The following is a 22,509-nucleotide window of genomic DNA, read 5'->3' on the forward strand; positions in this document are numbered from 1 at the left end:
GCGAATCGGTACAGAGACGTCTGTACTTATCTTCGAGAGGCTGTCGAACCCTTAGGAAATTTCACTTTCTTGTATTCTATCATGCGACATTGATTCGTCTTGAAACATAACTCTTTGAATCCCTTCCACGCATTCGTGTGCGCATGTGAGCGTTCGGTATCATATGTGCATCGCTGGCTTATGATTCCATGAACGAGGTTCAAGATGAGTATTCTGTATTTTGGTGATGGGCCAGTCTGGAGGACTTGAGGCCGGGGTTAAACCGCAACTTAATCTCGGTAGTTTCGGTTGTGAGAACTTGTGCGTTTGGACTTATGTGTTCGGTAGTATCCCTATGAGTGGAATTTGTGGCTTGATGAGCGGTTGAATGACTACATGATGAGTATTATGTGAATACGGGATGTGTTTAGATGGGTTGAATGAGAAAATAAAGTTTACTTGTGACTCAAGAGTTTGCTATTGTGTACTTGATTCATGTTTTGATGTGACGTACAGTCTTGAGTTGTGAGTGCGTTGAGGGATCTGTCATGTTGTTTAATTCTAGAGCGAAGTAGATTTTCATTTCGTGTTGATGAGTTCAAACTCAGAAATATTAAGTGATTCCGTAGTAATTGTGGCTGTGAAAGGGTATAGCAAGATGCCAATTTGAGGCTAAGTAGGTGAATTATCTCTTTCGGAGTAATCTACATATGTGTATTCTTTATAATGTTGAGTGTGGGGTTTCTTTTCTCCCAGCGGGGTATATATGTTGAGATTTGATTTTGGATTAGTTGAGAAAGTTGACTTGACCGTCACGGGGATGAAGGCGAGCTTAGTAGATGATATGAGGTATTTTATGGTTTGTGTTACCTAAGCTTGTGATGATTTTTCATGGAATTGACTGTGGGATTATGACAATAGTAGAGTATGGGTATTGTGAGTTATCGGATGTTTTGTTATATGGCTTTGAGCCAAGTGGGGGAGTCTGCTATCTACGATTTGATTGCACGATTATGTGCGGTATTGGTTTTGGTCTGAGGCATACTTGTTGATTAGTTATGACTTGCAGAGGTTGAGATCGGGGATGACTCGAGTAAGAAAATTTCTTAAATGCGGGTTATATTGCACTTTATGAAAATATGAAAAATCATGAAATGATTAAATTGTTATTTTGAAGGATGTAGTGCGCACGAAGTATGAATTTGATTGGTGGTGTTAAGGCGGGGTTACTTCTTTGGGGACTGTTGTGCTAATGGGGCTTGTGTCTTTCGGCCCGTTTAGGCGGTGCAATTTAGATTTTAGCATAGTGGGTGACTTTCGAAAGGGTTCTAATGGATTCAAAATGTATATGTGTCAATTGAAAATTTTTTGGAATTTATATATTGCCAGAATCGGTTATTTACACTGGATGGTTTCGGGACTTACGGTGATTCTGTATGACTATGGATTCTACATTTCAGTGAAAGAAAGGGAAAAAGGAACAATTTTAAGTCCACATAAGGTCTTTTCAGTGTCGGGGTCTCGGTTATGGTACTTTTGTGGTGCTTAAGAAGAATACAATGGCTTATGGGCCTTAGAGCGGTATGGTTTTATCTTAGGATGTCTTGTAGTGAGCTTTGGGTAAGGACAATAGTGTTCTAACAAGGAGAAGTGTCAACTTGAGGGTAATTCAGAAGAAACTCGAAGTAAATAGGACAATTGGGTAGTAGGCTAGACCAGTATGGTAATGGTATGCTCGGTTCTTTTGGGTAATTATGATGTGGTGAGACTTTACAGATGTTTTGGTGGCAATATTCTTGGGTTTGGTGACCTGCGTGGCTTGGTCGAGTTAGAGGAATTCAGTTCTGATAGCTTGGTTATGTGCAAATGGATTTCAAAGTGTTCTTGATGGCTTCTACCATGGTTTAAGTTTGATATTTTCTACCGGTGTGGGGAACGTGTTATGTATTGTGATTTTCACTTGGAATGAAGCAAGATAGAGGTTTCTAACTGACCGGGTATGTAATTTGCTGGTGACTCAGAGTTGATAATGAGATTCTCGTATTTGTCACATGATGGCATGATAGATGTGGTGTGTTGTGCGAGATTAAGATTTACATGTACAAGGTGACAGTTTATTCTTGAAGGGAAGGTCACGAATTCTGGATAGAATGGTCAGTTTCAGACATTTAGATTAATGTTATAGCTTCTCGGTAATCCCTGAGAAGGGTGCGTATTTCAGAAGGCGCATTGTGTTTTGACTTACGGATGTACATCGATATTGTGGTACTACCTGGGTGATAGAATGTTGATATTCCAATTATCGTTATGTGGCATGAAAGAATTATGGAAGTACTCCTAGTGGGATGATCGTGCATAAAGGATGTGATAGTCATTTGAGTGCTGGAGTTGTGATCAGTTACGGTGTTTCATGTGTTCTATGAATTTGGGGGACTAGGAGTTCTCAAAAGAAAATTGTTGAGTATTTTATTTAAACTCAGTAAAGGCACTAATTGCGTTAATTTTTTGTTATAGTTGCGCGCCATGAGTGTGTACATATGGGAGGTTTGAGCCAAGTGTGGACATTGGGGCAAGTATTCATACTCGGAAGAAGGCTTAGGCAAAGATATGCCTAGAGTTGACTGTTAAGTGTAAAGTCATAAAGTTTCTCGTATTCGTACCTTTGTTGAGAACTACCTAGGCTATACTTGAGGTTTCAAAGAGGCTAATTCCTTGAATAACCTTGGTAGTTGCCATTTCTGCGTTAACCTGCTGAATTGAGTTGTGATAGCACACTTTACACATGCCTACTCTGTGGCGTGTTATTTATACCAATCTAGAAGCATGAGAATCTTAATTCATTTATCATATACATGTGTACTTATTTGATTGCTCATGTCTGATATGCTTGGACTAGAGACATGTGACCATGCCATGCAGATTATATTATTGGCACGTGAGTTGTTCATGCGGATTCATATATTGATTTTATTGGCATGTGAGTTGTCCGTGCGGGTCCAGATATTGATACTATAGCACGTGAGTTATCCGTGCGAGTGATGTTAATGTGAGCTCTAGAAGAGCTGGTTACTGTTATTAAATTCGTGTGTCTTATTTCTACTATATATATAATGAGCTTATAGCATTGCAATTGGGGTGGTGCTTATTGAACTTGCAATACGGTTCTCTTTTTTGAGACATCTTCCATATTGGGTACAAGGTTGCGCAGTTATGGCTTGAGTTGTATTGGTGTGGCATGTTTGTGGGATAGTTGTGTTTAATAGTATATGGTCATTGGACCTAGAATGGGTACTATCAGATTTTATTATGGTATATTGGGAGGATAATATTGAAAGTCATCTTAGAAGGTGATTATGGTTCTGGTTGGGGCGAGAAAGCACCATGACTTGTTGATCTGATAAGGGGTTATGAGATTTCGCGTGTTTCTTTCATTATCAGCAGTGTACGAAGGTTTTAGGATGAGGTTTTGTTTGATATGGGGTTTAATACCAGTACCTGGTTGGTTTTCAATAGTTACTGTGATCGAGAATGGTGATGCGAGTATGTAAGTTGTGTAGTATGTTATACGATTATATCTGGAGTTATAGCTATGGCTTGATACAGTTTGTTCATACTTATACAGTGTATAGATGTGAGATTCGGGTCTTGAAAAGAAATTTTAAATGTTGGAAATTAAATTCCAAGGTTTATGGACTAAGGTTGAAGTAATGATCTTCAATTACGTGGTATTGCATGGCCTATATAGAATAGGATGGCATGGGATCACCCCCGGATATGTGCGTGATAAAGTGGAATAGCGATTCGAAGGTTTAGGAACAACTATTGGCACGCAGTTTACATCACAGGTTTGGAGAGCAGTGCAGTGAGAAATAGGTACACAAGTTCAGTTGAGTACAACATTTCACCCTCAGACGGAGTGACAGTCCGAGCGCACTATTCAGATACTGGAGGATATGTTATGCGCTTGTGTTATAGATTTTGGGGGTTCTTGTGATCAATTTTTTCCACTTGCAGAGTTTTCTTACAATAATAGCTACCAGTTTAGCATTCAGATGGCTCTGTATGAGGCTTTGTATGAGAGACGGTGTAGATCTTTGGTGGGTTGGTTTGAGCCGGGTGAGGCTAGGCTATTAGGTACTGATTTAGTTCAGGATACCTTGGAAAGGTTAAATTGATTCAGGAACGACTTCGCACGGCACAGTCTAGACAGAAGAGTTATGCCGACCGAAAGGTTCGCGATGTTGCTTACGTGATAGGAGAGAAGGTACTACTCCGAGTTTCACCTATGAAGGGTGTTATGACATTCGGGAAGAAGGGCAAGTTGAGTCCTAGGTATATTGGACCTTTTGAAATACTTAAGAAGGTTGGAGATGTGGCTTATGAACTTGCTTTACCACTGAGTCTATCAGGTGTTCATCTAGTGTTTCATGTATCTATGCTCCGGAAGTATATCGGAGATCCGTCTCATGTTTTGGATTTCAACACGGTTCAGTTGGATGGTAATTTGGCTTATGATGTGGAGTCGATGGCCATCTTGGACCAGCAGGTCCGAAAGTTGAGATCAAAGGACATAACTTCGGTGAAAGTGCAGTGGAGAGGTCAGCCAGTTGGAGAAGCTACTTGGGAGACTGAGCGGGAGATGCGGATCAAATATCCACACCTATTTGAGACTCCAAGTATAATTCTAAACACGTTCGAGGACGAACGTTAGTTTAAGAGGGGGAAAATGTAATGAGTAAGCCGGTCGTTTTGAGTATTAAAACTTATTTCCCCCCATTTACTACTCAATTTGTGCTTTACAGTTGTTATGTGACTTGCCGTGGTAATGGGTTCGGGTCCGGTAAGGTTTCGGAATGAATTGAGACACTCAGTCTCAAAGATGAAAGCTTAAGTTGAAAAGGTTGATCGGATGATTGACTTATGTGTAAACGACCCCCGGAATAGAGTTCTAATGATTCCAATAGCTCTGTATAGTGATTTTGGACTTAGGAGCGTATCCGAAAAATTATTTGGAAGTCCGTAGTTAAACTAGGCTTGAAATGGCTAAAATAGAAAGTTAAATTGAAAGTTTGACCGGAGAGTTGACTCTTTTATATCGGAGTCAGAATCCGATTCTGGAAATTGGAATAGGTCTGTTATGTCATTTATGACTTGTGTGCAAAAATTTAGGTCAATCAGACTTGATTTGCTAGGTTTCGGCATCGAATGTAGGATGTTTCGACGTCGTTTCTTCAAAGATAAGTGGCATCACATTAATGAAATGGGATCCAAATTCAGGTTTGATTGAAGCAGGATTCATAGCAAAAAGAATCGTCGAATTCAAACATCGTATGAGAGAGTTATGCCCATTTCCGTGTCGGAAAAGATTTTTCGTCGCCGCCAGCGCCCAGGGTAGCGTGGGGCACTAGCCTTCGTGCTGGAAATTGTTGGGGTCCAGGAAACTGCGCCACAGGCAGCGCCCCACGCTACCTGTGGCGCTCGAAAACATCAGAGGCATTATAAATGGGGTTTTTGGCCATTTTTGACATAAACATAGTTGGGGAGCTCGGTTTGGGGATTTTCAGAGGCAAACTTCACAAATTGGACTGGGGTAAGTGATCTTAACTTGATTTGGTCCGTTATTCATGAATCTAACATTATTTCCAGCACTTATTTCATGATTTGGGGGATTAGAATAGAAATTTTCCAAAAAAATTGATTTGAGGGTTTGAAGGTCGAATCGGAGTTGGAATATAGTAATTTTGTATGGTTGAACTCGTGGTTGAATGGGCGTTCATATTTTGTAACTTTTGTCGGGTTCCGAGACATGGGCCCCACTGTCGATATTTGAGTTAATTTCATATTTTATTATGAAATTTAGCATTTTCATATAGAATTGATTCGTATACCTCGTGTTGATTGTATCGAATTATTTTGACTAAGATTCGAGGCGTTCGGAGGCCGAATCGCGAGGAAAAGGCATATTGGAATAAATTATTGCTCGGATTGAGGTAAGTAGCAGTTCTAAATTTGGTCCTGAGGGTATGAAACCCCGGATTATGTATTGTGTGACTGGTTATTAGGTAACGCATATGCTAGGTGACGGACGTGTGGGCGTGCACCGTAGAAATTATGACTTGGTCAATTCCATTGAAATGTGTAGTTGAATAATCTGCTGGCATCCGTACATTTTTTCACGTATGTAGAGAAATTAATCTATAAATCATGTTTAAACTATGTGTTAACATTGTTGGGATCCATATAGGTCGTGTACATATTGAATTATGTGCTTAATTGTTGTTTCATACTCGGTCACAATTTTTATTCACATATTACATTCCAGTCTCTCTTATTCATTATTGATGCATCATATCATTGTTGTTGGCTGCTTATCATGATTTGTGAGAGCCCGCGAGACTTGAAATGTTGATGACTGAGTGAGGCGGAGGGCCTAATTGTGAGGATATTTACGGGATTGGGCTGCACGCCGCAGCATGTTTTATTGATTTATGCCATGATTGGCTTGTTATAGCGCTTGGGCTAAAGAGCCCCTCCGGAGTGTGTACACACCCCTAGTGAGCGCATTTACCTAGTGAGTGCGAGTGCCGAGTGTTGATGATTGGGAGGAATGAGTGACTGTGAGGAAAGAGTGACTGTGAGGTTGGAGTGAATGGGAGGACTGAGTGACTTTTACTTTGAGAGGATGCATTGATTTCATTATTGCTGCATTTCAATTGTCATATATCACTGTTTTGAAAATTTCTGAAAGACATTATCCTCTGTTTCAGTCGAAGTTGATATGAAATTACTGTGGAATTTTAAATGTTGAACTTGAGAGCATGCCTACTCTTTTATGTTGGAAATTACTGTATTTGGACTTAGATGTGAAGCGCGACACTACTTTTAATTCTTATTTACTATTGTTACATACTGAGTTGGTGTACTCATACTACACCATGCATTTCGTGTGCAGATCCAGGTGATCCCGGACATAGTAGTGTTGATTCTTTCGCACAGTTGATTTTTCGAAGATTCAGAGGTAGCTGCCGTATTTCACATACATTGTCTCTGACTATTATAGACCGTATTTTCCAGACTTGTGATGTATAGATGCTCATGTACTGAGTGTAACTAGCTTTTGTGAGTGTATTTTTTTCTAATATTTGTGGAATTTTCTCTAAAATTTAAATATTATATTTTCAGTATTTAAAAAAATTTATGTCCTTAGAGTTATACAATTGACTCATATATGCCATTTTCTAAACGTAATTCACCCAAACTAATTAACTCTTTCGTTAATTGTATTAAAGTGTATTACACAGACAAGGGCATATTTGGACCTTTGCCCTAATATTAAAAACCTAGGGGCTTGGAAAGTTAATATACTAATTGTATAAAAATTGTTAATGTAGTGTATTTGGAAAAACTAATAAACATAGAGAAAATTGGTAATAAAGTCTTTATTATAGTATTACTAGGAAAAAATATCAATAGAGAATAAGGCGAAATTCGACCTTATCACCAAATCCTTCTTACACACCTGTTACACATCACACACGTGTGTAACACATAAAACAAGCACATGAAAAGCTAAAAATCATGTCGTAGGAGGGAGGGAAAATCCTCAAATTTAGTTTTTTTAATTTTTCCCTTTTTTAAATAATTTTGGTTTCAAATAAAAGAAAATTGAAAAACTAATAAACATAGAGAAAATTGGTAATAAAGACTTTATTAACATAGAGAAAATTGGTAATAAAGTCTTTATTATAGTATTACTAGGAAAAAATGTCAATAGAGAATAAGGCAAAATTCGACCTTGTCACCAAATCCTTCTTACACACCTGTTACACATGTAACACATAAAACAAGCACATGGAAAGCTAAAAATCATGTCGTATGAGGGAGGGAAAATCCTCAAATTTAGTTTTTTTAATTTTTCCCTTAAAAATTGGTGGGTTGGTTTGAGCCGGGTGAGGCTAGGCTATTAGGTACTGATTTAGTTCAGGATGCCTTGGAAAGGTTAAATTGATTCAGGAACGACTTCGCACGGCACAGTCTAGACAGAAGAGTTATGCCGACCGAAAGGTTCGCGATATTGCTTACGTGATAGGAGAGAAGGTACTACTCTGAGTTTCACCTATGAAGGGTGTTATGACATTCGGGAAGAAGGGCAAGTTGAGTCCTAGGTATATTGGACCTTTTGAAATACTTAAGAAGGTTGGAGATGTGGCTTATGAACTTGCTTTCCCACCTAGTCTATCGGGTGTTCATCTAGTGTTTCATGTATCTATGCTCCGGAAGTATATCGGAGATCCGTCTCATGTTTTGGATTTCAGCACGGTTCAGTTGGATGGTAATTTGGCTTATGATGTGGAGCCGATGGCCATCTTGGACCAGCAGGTCCGAAAGTTGAGATCAAAGGATATAACTTTGGTGAAAGTGCAGTGGAGAGGTCAGCTAGTTGGAGAAGCTACTTGGGAGACTGAGCGGGAGATGCGGATCAAATATCCACACCTATTTGAGACTCCAAGTATAATTCTAAACTTGTTCGAGGACGAACATTAGTTTAAGAGGGGGAGAATGTAACGAGTAAGCCGGTCGTTTTGAGTATTAAAACTTATTTCCCCCATTTACTACTCAATTTGTGCTTTACAGTTATTATGTGACTTGCCGTGGTAATGGGTTCGGGTCCGGTAAGATTTCGGAATGAATTGAGACACTTAGTCTTAAAGATGAAAGCTTAAGTTGAAAAGGTTGATCGGATGATTGACTTATGTATAAACGACCCCCGGAATAGAGTTCTAATGATTCCAATAGCTCTGTATGGTGATTTTGGACTTAGGAGCGTATCCGAAAAATTATTTGAAAGTCCGTAGTTAAACTAGGCTTGAAATGGATAAAATAGAAATTTAAATTGAAAGTTTGACCGGAGAGTTGACTTTTTTATATCGGAGTCGGAATCCGATTCTGGAAATTAGAATAGGTCTGTTATGTCATTTATGACTTGTGTGCAAAAATTTAGGTCAATCGAACTTGATTTGCTAGGTTTTGGCATCGAATGTAGGATGTTTCGACGTCGTTTCTTCAAAGATAAGTGGCATCACATTAATGAAATGGGATCCAAATTCAGGTTTGATTGAAGCAGGATTCATAGCAAAAAGAATCATCGAATTCAAACATCGTATGAGAGAGTTATGCCCATTTTCGTGTCGGAAAAGATTTTCCGTCGCCGCCAGCGCCCAGGGTAGCGTGGGGCACTAGCCTTCGTGCTGGAAATTGTTGGGGTCCTGGAAACTGCGCCACAGGCAGCGCCCCACGCTACCTGTGGCGCTCGAAAACATCAGAGGCATTATAAATAGGGTTTTTGGCCATTTTTGACATAAACATAGTTGGGGAGCTCGGTTTGGGGATTTTCAGAGGCAAACTTCACAAACTGGACTGGGGTAAGTGATCTTAACTTGATTTGGTCCGTTATTCATGAATCTAACATTATTTCCAGCACTTATTTCATGATTTGGGGGATTAGAATAGAAATTTTTCAAAAAAATTGATTTGAGGGTTTGAATGTCGAATCGGAGTTGGAATATAGTAATTTTGTATGGTTGAACTCGTGGTTGAATGGGCGTTTATATTTTGTAACTTTTGTCGGGTTCCGAGACATGGGCCCCACTGTCGATATTTGAGTTAATTTCATATTTTATTATGAAATTTAGCATTTTCATATAGAATTGATTCGTATACCTCGTGTTGATTGTATCGAATTATTTTGACTAAAATTCGAGGCGTTCGGAGGCCGAATCGCGAGGAAAAGGCATATTGGAATAAATTATTGCTCGGATTGAGGTAAGTAGCAGTTCTAAATTTGGTCCTGAGGGTATGAAACCCCGGATTATGTATTGTGTGACTGGTTATTAGGTAACGCATATGCTAGGTGACGGACGTGTGGGCGTGCACCGTAGAAATTATGACTTGATCAATTCCATTGAAATGTGTAGTTGAATAATCTGCTGGCATCCGTACATTTTTTCACGTATGTAGAGAAATTAATCTATAAATCATGTTTAAACTATGTGTTGACATTGTTGGGATCCATATAGGTCGTGTACATGTTGAATTATGTGCTTAATTGTTGTTTCATACTCGGTCACGATTTTTATTCACATATTACATTTCAGTCTCTCTTATTCATTATTGATGCATCATATCATTGTTGTTGGCTGCTTATCATGATTTGTGAGAGTCCGCGAGACTTGAAATGTTAATGACTGAGTGAGGCGGAGGGCCTAATTGTGAGGGTATTTACGGGATTGGGCTGCACGCCGCAGCATGTTTTATTGATTTATGTCATGATTGGCTTGTTATAGCGCTTGGGCTAAAGAGCCCCTCCGGAGTGTGTACAAACCCCTATTGAGCGCATTTACCTAGTGAGTGCGAGTGCCGAGTGTTGATGATTGGGAGGAATGAGTGACTGTGAGGAAAGAGTGACTGTGAGGTTGGAGTGAATGGGAGGACTGAGTGACTTTTACTTTGAGAGGATGCATTGATTTCATTATTGCTGCATTTCAATTGTCATATATCACTGTTTTGAAAATTTCTGAAAGACATTATCCTCTGTTTCAGTCGAAGTTGATATGAAATTACTGTGGAATTTTAAATGTTGAACTTGAGAGCATGCCTACTCTTTTATGTTGGAAATTACTGTATTTGGACTTAGATGTGAAGCGCGACACTACTTTCAATTCTTATTTACTATTGTTACATACTGAGTTGGTGTACTCATACTACACCATGCATTTCGTGTGCAGATCCAGGTGATCCCGGACACAGTAGTGTTGATTCTTTCGCACAGTTGACTTTTCGAAGATTCAGAGGTAGCTGTCGTGTTTCACATACATTGTCTCTGACTATTATAGACCGTATTTTCCAGACTTGTGATGTATAGATGCTCATGTACTGAGTGTAACTAGCTTTTGTGAGTGTATTTTTTTCTAATATTTGTGGAATTTTCTCTAAAATTTAATTATTATATTTTCAGTATTTAAAAAAACTTATGTCCTTAGAGTTATACAATTGACTCATATATACCCTTTTCTAAACGTAATTCACCCAAACTAATTAACTCTTTCGTTAATTGTATTAAAGTGTATTACACACACAAGGGCATATTTGGACCTTTGCCCTAATATTAAAAACCTAGGGGCTTGGAAAGTTAATATACTAATTGTATAAAAATTGTTAATGTAGGGCATTTGGAAAAACTAATAAACATAGAGAAAATTGGTAATAAAGTCTTTATTATAGTATTACTAGGAAAAAATGTCAATAGAGAATAAGGCGAAATTCGACCTTGTCACCAAATCCTTCTTACACACCTGTTACACATCACACGCGTGTGTAACACATAAAACAAGCACATGAAAAGCTATAAATCATGTCGTAGGAGGGAGGGAAAATCCTCAAATTTAGTTTTTTTAATTTTTCCCTTTTTTAAATAATTTCGGTTTCAAATAAAAGAAAAAAACATAACTCATGTATTCCTTCTCAAAACCACAGCGTTTCCTCATGGGTTTCGACTTCTTCGCCAATCCCCACCCTAGATTTGTCTTATCTGCTCTTGTTTTGTCTCTCCAACACCGAAGACTAAAAAGAACAAAGGAGCTTTTGAGTCTCGTAAAAATCACCATTATTGACATTTTGAAAAAACTTAAAAATTTAATTGAAGCTTGTTGATTTTGGCGTTTCAGGACCTAGTTTGAATTCATGATTATGATCGAGTTCAAATTTGCTTTAATCATGCTTTGGGTTTGAGCTTTAATCTGAAATTTGTATGCAGGGCTTTTTCTTTTATGCATTTTTCTTTTTTTCTTTGGGAACGTTAGAAGGATGTTTTGGGACAAAGGTTTTTTAAGTTTTTTCCTTTATTTATGAAACGTGGTGGCTGCTAATTAAGGGGTGCAATAGAAATCTTTAAGCATACGTGGTCAAACTTTAAAGTGCAACAATAAAACTTGGATTTTATTTGACAAATATATATTTAAACTTAAATTTTACCTACATTTAAGTCGAATCCCAAATCTCAATGATATGACAAATATATATTTGGGATTCGTGATATATTTAATATATTTAATCTTTAAGCATACGTGACAAATATATACTGAAATGCAGCAATGTACCTAAATCCCAAATCACACTGATCTGTAGTCTACATTTAAAAAAAGTAATGTCCTTTAATATTAGTTTATGTTAGCGATGGTGTTAAAGATTAAAGAGTGGTCTGTTGGTGTTTAACCTTTTGGAGCTACTTCTTTGTATAATCCGCTCGACATCTCAAGATAAGTACACTACCATCATCAAGGTTGGTTTGCTATTGTTAAATTGTTAATCATCGGACTATATCTGGCAATGCCCCGCAAGCCGTAAGCAGTGAATACTCCAAGAAAAAAAGTAAACATAGGAAATATGTGATCTCGAGACTGTCTAATGGTGTAGAACTTATGGCATAGGAAATTGCTCAGCTGAATTTGCTAAACCGCTAAAACAGTATGAGCTAAACACCTAAAACAGCTGTTATCTTCAACTTTGGACACAAGCATTAATCAGTAGACATCTAGCACAACAAAAACAATAGTATCTAGAATAAATATGTATCATCGTTTACTGAACCATTCCATCATGAAAATGGTCAAGTGGTTCACCCAATAACAATGCAATTCTGATTTCCCTGACGTTTACGAGAGACCAATTCACAAATAAGGCAATTGATCCCTGCTTTTATCATCAGGTTTTGTAACTCGGACTTCAAAAATAAATAACCATTTAATAGACAAAGCTCAGAAGCCAAGCGTAACAAGTGAATTTCATCGAAGATCCAAGCTGATCCAAGCTTAAATTAGATCTTCTTACGTGTTAGCAACTCATCATCGCCTAATAAAGGAGGAAAATTAACACAAATAATTTGGCTACTTTTAATTTGAAGGAATGCTTAGCAAAAAAGCAGAACACCCTCCAATCGTGATAAGCAGCTTTTTGTAGGCACCGTGCAAAAGGTAGTTTTTTATAGAAATAAATAAACCCCCGTTGTCTGAGAAGTGCCTGTCCTCCTCCAATAATCAAAATTATACAGAAATTCTGAAAACAATTTTAATGTACCAAAAAATATTGTGTCATGAAATAATAATGAATCTCATGGGTCTTCATTTTGGATATTGGTTTATTTAGGCTTCATGCGGCAGACGGGTTACCATTAACTGGTACTTGCTGCTGACTCTTTTGTGAAGCCATTTTTTTACATTACAATCAAAATCATATAATATAAAAACAAAAAGATTTCGGTTTGCATATATTTATACCTAAATATAGTTGAAAAAATGATGCATTTAGGGAAGCTAATCTACCTAATATTGTTCGAAAACAGAATGAAGATATAAAATTAGTGGGGAAAATAGAGAGTAAGAGGAAAACTAGTTACCGACAACAATCAAAACTTGAAGAGGAGCAGACTTAGCAGATAGGTTGTTCAGGCGGAGCAAAGGAAAAGAAACGGCAGCCAATTTAAGTGGAGTGGCATTGGTGACCGACTGATGTTTTTTTTGTGTAGGCTTACTCCTGTATATATAGTGTTTACAGGAAAACCCTAATACGAAGAAAAGCTTTATAATTGCAATGAAGGACAAAACTTTTGCAGGTCTTACATATTGCAACAGCTGTTATGTTGGTAGTGGTTAGGGTTGTGCATAATTTGGTAAATACCGAATTATCGTATCGAAATCGAAAATTTTTATATTTGTTATTCGATATTTTGGTATTCGGTATGGTATTTGGTTTAATTTTTAAAAAAAATTAGCATTAGGTATGATATTTGGTATTTTAAAATAAAATAACTGAAATATCGATATTGTACCGAAATATATATTATATTGCACAATACATATATTATTAATTATAACATAAATATAAAAAAATAAAATTTTATTTTCTTTTATTCTCTAAGTTCATCAATTAACTCTAAACAAGTAATAAGACATTTTTAATGATCAAATTTATTCTTTTATGTACACTTTTCACTCTCTGCGTTGATATTTACTGATTTTGGACAAAATTTATTTCAACAAACGTTTTTAGTTTTGTACTTTTGAGTACTTTAATTAAAATATTACATTCTATGACTCTACGCACTAGTTAGTATTCAAATCGAATAAACCAAAATTACCGAACCAAATAAACTGAAACCAAAAGGAGAAAAATCGAATCATGCCGAATTTAATTAGGTACGGTATTGGTATAGCATTGTAAGAAACCGAATACCAAAAATACCGAACCGAAATGTCTAAATATTATACTGTACCGACCGACGAACACCCCTAGTAGTGGTTCAGAGGCCCACCTATGTCATGTATGGAAGAAGAATTTGAGCAAATGACCCTCAACTTTGGTCAAATCAGCTTTTAATTTTTTATATAGTTTTTTTAATGTTTGGCAAAATTAAAGAGTATTTAAAATAAGTTAAAAATATCTTAAAACAAGCTAAAAGAAATAATCTGGACAGCCACAACTTTTATTGTTTTTTTACTAAAAAATTATTTCTAGTGAAAAATTATTTTTTAAGCCAATTCAAATGGCTCTAAACCTTACTCAAGCGTTTCATAGAACTTCTATTTTTCAAGCTTTGCTAATAAATTGTTTCTGTGGGCTAAAGAGCAATTATCTTATCTCATCCATGTTCCTTTGATCTTTTTATGTAAAAACACAATAATTGTGTTTCGACTATTTGAACATTAAAATCGAAAAGAATGAGTTATGTGCGTAGAAAATTTAAAGTGGTTGAAGTGAGCGGGTAATGTTCTATTGCGCTTATATTATTTATCCTTAATGATTTATGTTGTTTGGTTGAGAAAATTTAAAGATTATCATTGTTGGATTTTAATGAACTTGAAAAATATGTCGAAGAAGAAATAGTAGATCTATTAATTTCGTTTTGGGTTGAATGTAACCAATGAAAATAAAAAATTGGTATTAGAAAATTGAATATCAACTTTGGAGTCATTTGAAGTTTATTTTAATCAATTTTAAATAACAAATATGTTGGTAAAACTTTTATACAAACAAGATATGACGATCCATTCATCACACCTTTTGGTGATTATTAGGATTTGTGAACTATTATTTTATCAAAGTAATGTTAATTTGTACTACAATCATGAGATCAATTAGGACATATGAGTAGGACTTGTAACAAGGCAAGTTTTGTCAATCTATCAAAAGTCGTGCAACCTAATTCTGATTCGAAAGCTATTTTTGCTAAACTAATTTTAATAAGATCAAAACTTAAACAGTAAAACCACCCCTTATAAATTGGGTTGTTATTGCCATGCAATTTCACTTATATATTAAGCCCAATCCATTTTAGAGGAGTTGGTAAAAAGAAATTATATACTAAAGTGGCTAGAATTGAGGGTCAGTTGACTAAGTTCACTTGGTAAAATTTTTGCCAGCGGAGCGTATTGATATCTCGACAAGAATAAAAACTTAGTTACTGTGTTTGAGGTACTTCACATTCAAAATATACGGTAATTACCAAACAGAGATCCTTTAATTTCGCCTTCTTCCTATATGTTCGAGTTGCGACTCAAATTTTCAATCCATAACAATGAATTCCTTAGTTTAATTCGGAAGATTCTTGAAATTAAATTTGATGATGCTTCAATCTCTCTTTGTATTTCATCACGAGCTAAACAACAAATAAGTTTGGCCTAGAGGATGTAGTGAGTTCATCATCAAAAATCAAAACATCCCCTCAAATTCCTGAAAAGATTCCATCCAAACCATTAAGAATTGCATTGGCCTGTGATCTTGGTCAATCTTTGGATGGTTGAACTCTCTATAGAACACTTGTGACTACAATCTCTATAGATATATAAATTTGGGAATGATATGTGACATTTCTCTATAGCGGCTTTCATATTTATTTTATTTTTGTTTTGTTGATTTTTTTCTTTTATTTCACTCATTCACTTCATCTATTTCTAACAATATTTTATCAGTCCACTACCCAGAATAATAAATGGCCCAAAACATTAAGCCCAATAGTCGTTTAGTTTTTTCCTTTGGCAATAAAAGTCCATAAAGCCGTTTGGTTTTCTTTTAACATACCCCACGTTTTGAGCGACTCTTTCCTCAAAGGTGAGAGCTTCATCCCAAGATAAAATTTTCAATCTTTCTTTGGTTTGTGATATGGTATAGCTGTTTGATTTTTTCAACTATCTTCTCCTAATAATTCTCTATTCATCCTCATAATTTTCTATTACAATGATATTTAATGTATATTAATTTCGAGTATTAAATTGATAATTAATCTTGTGCCTATTGATACTCCTGTTTAGATTGGTGATGAATGTTGCGCATGTTATAACTTGCTTACTTTCTCTTGCTTTTCATAATTTTATTAGAATGTCATACTCTTTTTTTTTAGAGTTGGGTCTTCGCAAGGATGATTGGTTGATAAGGGTTAGAATTTGTAAAATGTAGGATTCTTTTAATCCCAAGAAAAATGGAGAGTTGATTGGCTTAGATATGATATTCATTGACGAAAAGGTAGCTACATGATTCGTATACTTTTATATATAGATTTTGTTTGTGGCTTTTAATTTCAAAATACTTATCTCTTTTCTTTTATTAGCAAAACTTGATACATGCTACAATCAACAAGAAACTATATAACAAGTTGAGTGAAGGTTTTTTTTTTCTATTATCAAGAAGTTCAAAGTTGTTAAAAATAGTGGTTGACATAGGCCTGTTGAAAGTACTTTTAAAATTAATTTCTTACTTAAAACTGTCGTCAAGAGTCTAGATTAAGATATTGTTAATATTCCTATAAACGGATTTTTGTTTATCAAACCAGGTATGATTGACTTAAGGATGAACAATAATACTGTGTTATCAGGTATAATTATTATATTTTTTTTCAATATTCTTTTATATATCCATGTAATTCTGAAATACTTTATGCTCTTCATTTGTAGATGTGGTGTGTTGTTTGTGCAGAGTTTGAGATATGGAGATTGCTGGCTCGAGGTGGAAAAAAGGGATATCCAAATTATTATTGATTAGTGAGTCGCTTGTCATTTTATGTTTATTTAATTTGTAAATCATCCAGAACGTTTGTTTCCTATTATGTTTCAGTGCCTCTTCCTCAAATGTGCTCCCTTGGTAGAGTAAATTCTTTTAAACAGATATGTTAGTTTTGTTCGGGAAAAGTGGGTTTCCTGTCTTTTTAAACCAATATTGCCTAAACTGAAAAAAACCACCTTCTTTTTTACCAATTAGTCTATTGCATATATCTTTTGATTATATTTGGATGAATCATATGAATTTTCCTCTATTAAAGTCAGATCCATCTTTTTCTTGTAGTTCTATCAAATCAAAAATTACTTTATGGGAAGCATCTGGTGAGAAATTCGATTCTTATTTGTATAAGAAGGATTTTTTCCCGTACGTCGTGATAGTAACCACCCCAATAGTTAAGGAATTCTATGGTAATTATTTTAAATTTAATGATTGAAGTTATATATTCTAATACTTTGAATACTAGAATAAAGCTATTTATTATTGCATTCATCGTCAATAGTTAAGGTTAGTTTCGCCACCACCTACACAAACAAAATAGTAAATCTTGATGTAGACTACATAACTTCTTTGATCCAAAAGTTTGCAACCACGTGTGCTGGAGTACAAACTATTGAATGCTCTAATGTTAATAGCATTCCGATGGAGGAAGAGATATTTTTGAACATGATGAACGTCAAGGACTTGTTGGATTGTGACTCGAGTCCTGAAATAGAAGTTCTTTTTCTGTTTTGCTTCTTAAGTTTTATGTTTCTCAAAATTACAAGATGTTTCTAATATATGTATATATTAAATGGTAGAAATACATTGTTACCATAAGGGGAAGATTATAGAAATAGATAACTTTTTTTGTTGGTACTATATTTCATGCAATACGTGCTCACAGAAGATTGTACCTGCAAATAGTGTCTATAATTATCATATCTGCAACAAAGAATGCAAGTTATCTTTGGTGAAGTAAGGAACCAATTTGTAGTGTAAATTTGATTCATGTTGTTATTTAAATTAACTGATTATATAAAATAACGTATAAGATACTCGTAAAAGTCAGAGACAAAATTGGGGAGAGAAGTGTTGTCGTATTTAATATTGTTGCAGAAAACCTACTTGATACAAGAGCTCACAAATTGTTCAACAAGCTGTCATCAGATAAAAATGATGTACCTGCCCAAATCCATAGCCTTTGCGAAAATGATTTTATTTTCAAGCTTAAGATTAAACAATTATAATTTTCAAGCGGGGCTCGAAAATGTTACCATATCAAAGGTTTTCATTCCACTTGAGAATTTAGAAAGGTTTTCCACAAAGCTTGTGGATTTGGGCAAGTACATCATTATTATCTACTAATAGCCTGCTAAACAACTTGTGAGCTGATGTATTAAGTAGCTTCTCTGCAACAAAATTAAATAGACAACATTGCTCTTCTCAGTTTTGTCTCTGACTTTTACATGTATCTTATACCTTATTTTACATAACCAGTTAGTTTAAATAACTAACATGAATCAAATTCACATTATAGATTGGTTCCTTACTTCACCAAAGGAAACTTGCATTTTTTGTTATAAATTAGCAATTATAAACATCATTCGCATGTACGATCTTCTTTGAGAATGCATTGCATGAAATATAATATCAACCAAAATAATTGTCTATTTATGTAATCTTTCCCCTCATGGTAACAATGCATTCCTACTATTTAAAAAATAATATTATAAGCATCTTGCATTTTGAGAAACATAAAACTTAAGAAGCAAAATAGCAAAATAACCTCTATTTCAGGACCCCAGTCACAATCTAATAACTCAATGATGTTCATCCTATTCAAAAATAACTCTTTCTCAATCGGGATGCTATTAACATTAGAGCATTCAATAGTTTGTACTCCACCATATATAGTTGCAAACTTTTGGATCATAGAAGTTATGTAGTCTACATCGAGATTTACATATATTTTGCTTGCGTAGGTGGTGGCGAAGCTAACCTCACCTATTGACAATAAATGCAATAATAAAATAGCTTTATTCTAAAATTTAAAGTATTAGAATATATAACTTTAATCATTAAATCTAAAACAATTACCACAAAATTCTTTAACTGTTGTAGCGGTTACTATCACGATGTACGGGCCATAATCCTTCTTATACAAACAAGGATCGAATTTCTCACCAAATTCTTCCCATAAAATAATTTTCGATTGATAGAACTACAAGAAAAAGATGGATCAGATTCTAATAGAGGAAAAATTCATATAATTTATCTAAATATAATCAAAAAATATATATATGCAATAGAATAATTGGTAAAACAGCATGTGAAATTTTTCAGTTTAGGCAATATTGGTTCCAACATACAGGAAGCCTATTTTTCCCGAACCAAACTAACATATCTGTTTGAAAGATTTTACTATACCAAGATAGCACATTTGAGGAAGAGGCATTGAAACATTATAGGAAATGAAAGTTTTGGAGGATTTACAAATTAAAGATACATAAAACGAGAAGTGACTCACTAATCACTAGCAATTTGAATGTACACCCTTTTTTTTCACCTCGAGCCAACAGTCTCCATGTCTCCAACTCCGCACAAACAACCCACCACATCTACAAATGAAGAGCATAAAGTAGTTATTTCAGAATTACATGAATATTTAAAAAAATATTGCAAATAATAATAATAAATATACCTGATAATACAATATTATTGTTCATCATTAAGTCAATCATATCTGGTTTGATAAACTGAAATCAATTTATCTGAATACTAACGATATCTTATTATAGACTCTTGATGTCAGTTTTAAGTAAGAAATTAATTTTAAAAGTACTTTCAGCAGGCCTATATCCACCACTACTTTCAACAACTTTGAAGTTCTTGACACTGACAAGGAACCTTCACTCAACTTATCCTTAAACTTGTTATATGGTTTCTTGTTGATTGTAGCATGCATCAAGTTTTGCTGATAAAAGAAAAGAGGTAAGTATTTTAAAATTAAAAGCCACAAATAGAATCTATACATAAAAGTATAAGAATCATGTAGGTACCTTTTCGTCAATAAATATTATATCTAAGCCAATCAACTCTCCATTTTTCTTGGGATTAAAAGAATCCCATATTCTACAAATTCTAAAACTAATCGACCAATCATTCTTCTGAAGATCCAATCTAAAAGAAGAGAGTATGACATTCTAGAAAAATAATAAAAAGCAAGAGAAAGTAAGCAAGTCACAACATTCACCACCAATCTATTTATAGTCTATTAAAAAGGAGTATCAATATGCACAAGATTAATTATCAATTTAATTATCAAAAATTAATACACATTAAATATCATTATAATTAGGAATTATGAGGATGAATGGAGAATTATTAGGAGAAGATAGTTGGAAAAATCAAATGACTATACCATGCCATGAACTGAGGAAGGGCTGAGAATTTTACCTTGGGAGGTAACTCTGACCTTTGAGGAAAGAGTCGCTCAGAACGTGGGGTATGTTAAAAGGAAACCAAACGGCTATATGGACTTTTGTCCTCTAAGGAAAACACTAGGAAATTTTAGCTCCTATAGTAAAGCTTTACACTCTATTTATTATAAATAAAAACCCTTTTAAAATATTATTTTATATAGCTACTTTTTAGTTTTTATAGCAAAATATGTATTTATGGTCACTTCCTACCGTTAAGCCATTAAATACGTTGTCTAATATTTTTCTCTCTCATTCTTTCAGTTTATTCTCTCCCAAAATCACCGTATCTTATTTCTCTCTACACGATCTCTCTCTTATAGTGCCATTGTTTTCCCTATTGTTGAACCACGATTCTCTTTTTGTCACGACCCGAAATTCCCACCTTCGGACCGTGATGGCGCCTAACATTTCACTTGCTAGGCAAACCAACGTTAGAATAATATTATCTATTTTTTAAATAATTTTTAAAATTTATTAATAACAGAGAACAATTGCGGAAGTAACGTCTGAAATATAGTGAATAATCCATAAAAATAACGGTGTCTAAATACCATCCCAGAATTGGTGTCACAAGTGCACGAGCTTCTAGAATAAATACAAATAAAGGTATGAATAAAATAAAGTTGTTTGAAAACAAACACACAGCTAAAGTAAAGTAGACGGGGACTTCAGAACTGCGAACGTCGTGCAATTATACCTCAAGTCTCCTCTGAATAGCTGAAATCCGAGCGAGTTTATGGTACGCCGCTGGGACCAACTGCAAAATCTGCACAAGAAGTGCAGAGTGTAGTATCAGTACAACCGACCCCACGTACTGGTAAGTGCTGAATCTAACCTCGATGAAATAGTGACAAGGCTAAGGCGGGTCACTTACATTACCTGTACGCAATATTAGTAACAACAACAATAATAGAAACAAATTAGGTAACTCATTTATAATAATTGAAGCCAACTCAGCAGTCATAACCAATTATCATTTGCATCAATTCTGTTGCAGCGTGTAACACGCTCTCACAATATATTCACATTCAATTCTGTTGCAGCGTGCAACCCGATCCTCCAATATGGACTTTTAATAAGTCTGTTGCGGCGTGCAACCCGATCCTCCAATATGAACTTTTAATAAGTCTGTTGCGGCGTGCAACCCGATCCTCTAATATTGACTTTTAATAAGTCTGTTGCGGCGTGCAACCCGATCCTCCGATATGGACTTTTAATAAGTCTGTTGCGGCATGCAACCCGATCCTCCAATATGGACTTTTAATAAGTCTGTTGCGGCGTGCAACCCGATCCTTCAATATGGACTTTTAATAAGTTTGTTGCGGCGTGCAACTCGATCCTCCAATATGGACTTTTAATAAGTCTTTGCAGCGTGTAACCCGATCCTCTAATGTGGACTTTTAATAAGTCTGTTGCGGCGTACAACCCGATCCTACGATATGTTCATTATAATCAATTCTGTTGCGGCGTGCAACCTGCTCCTCCAACATATTCATTTACCAATTCTTATAGAAGGAATTTTCCCAATAAATGCAACAATTAATATGAAATTATAAGACAACAAGCATACAATAATTATGATTTAATCATGAAACAAACAATGTCAAATAGCAAATTATTATAGAAATCAAGGAGAAAATAGGCAGTTTAATATTTAATATGCTAAATGTCAAATAACAATTAAGACATATAATTCAAGTAGCATATAACAATTAATACAGGAATTCAAGAATTAATATTTGGCAAAGAATAGGAGAGAAACAATTATTATAATAATTAATTCATGATTTAAAATAATTTATGATTTTCAAGTAATTATGCAAACAATTAATTTGACGACGTATAGACACTCGTCACCACGCCTATACATCGTTCACATGCATTTCACATAATAAATAATTTAAGAGTTCTATTCCCTCAAGTCAAGGTTAATCACGACACTTACCTCGCTTTGCAAATTCCA

General features: G+C 35.2%; 3 long non-coding RNA genes and 2 other non-coding genes across 6 annotated transcripts; 1 reads left to right on the forward strand and 4 right to left on the reverse strand.

Annotated features, from left to right (window-relative positions):
* Positions 1-12,569: 12,569 nt before the first annotated feature.
* On the reverse strand, positions 12,570-13,543 carry LOC104104118 (uncharacterized). The gene is made up of 2 exons (XR_688064.4): positions 13,430-13,543; positions 12,570-12,885 (listed from the first exon to the last, which is right to left on the reverse strand). It is a non-coding gene; the product is annotated as an uncharacterized lncRNA (long non-coding RNA).
* LOC117278702 (small nucleolar RNA snoR74) lies at positions 12,602-12,736 on the reverse strand. Its single transcript, XR_004509046.1, has one exon. It is a non-coding gene; the product is annotated as a small nucleolar RNA snoR74 (small nucleolar RNA).
* Positions 12,787-12,888, reverse strand: LOC117278701 (small nucleolar RNA R24). Its single transcript, XR_004509045.1, has one exon. It is a non-coding gene; the product is annotated as a small nucleolar RNA R24 (small nucleolar RNA).
* Positions 13,544-15,456: 1,913 nt separating the features above from the next.
* On the forward strand, positions 15,457-17,235 carry LOC104104120 (uncharacterized). Of its 2 annotated transcripts, XR_011410469.1 has the most exons (3): positions 15,521-16,551; positions 16,859-16,900; positions 16,980-17,235. It is a non-coding gene; the product is annotated as an uncharacterized lncRNA (long non-coding RNA). The 2 variants fall into 2 exon arrangements; XR_011410468.1 differs by having other exon boundaries at positions 15,457-16,900.
* Positions 17,236-18,733: 1,498 nt separating this feature from the next.
* Positions 18,734-19,278, reverse strand: LOC117278700 (uncharacterized). Its single transcript, XR_004509044.2, has 3 exons — positions 19,162-19,278; positions 18,851-19,068; positions 18,734-18,771 (listed from the first exon to the last, which is right to left on the reverse strand). It is a non-coding gene; the product is annotated as an uncharacterized lncRNA (long non-coding RNA).
* Positions 19,279-22,509: the final 3,231 nt, after the last annotated feature.

Source organism: Nicotiana tomentosiformis, chromosome 8 (assembly GCF_000390325.3).
Source record: "Nicotiana tomentosiformis chromosome 8, ASM39032v3, whole genome shotgun sequence".
In the NCBI taxonomy this organism is placed as follows: Eukaryota; Viridiplantae; Streptophyta; class Magnoliopsida; order Solanales; family Solanaceae; genus Nicotiana; species Nicotiana tomentosiformis.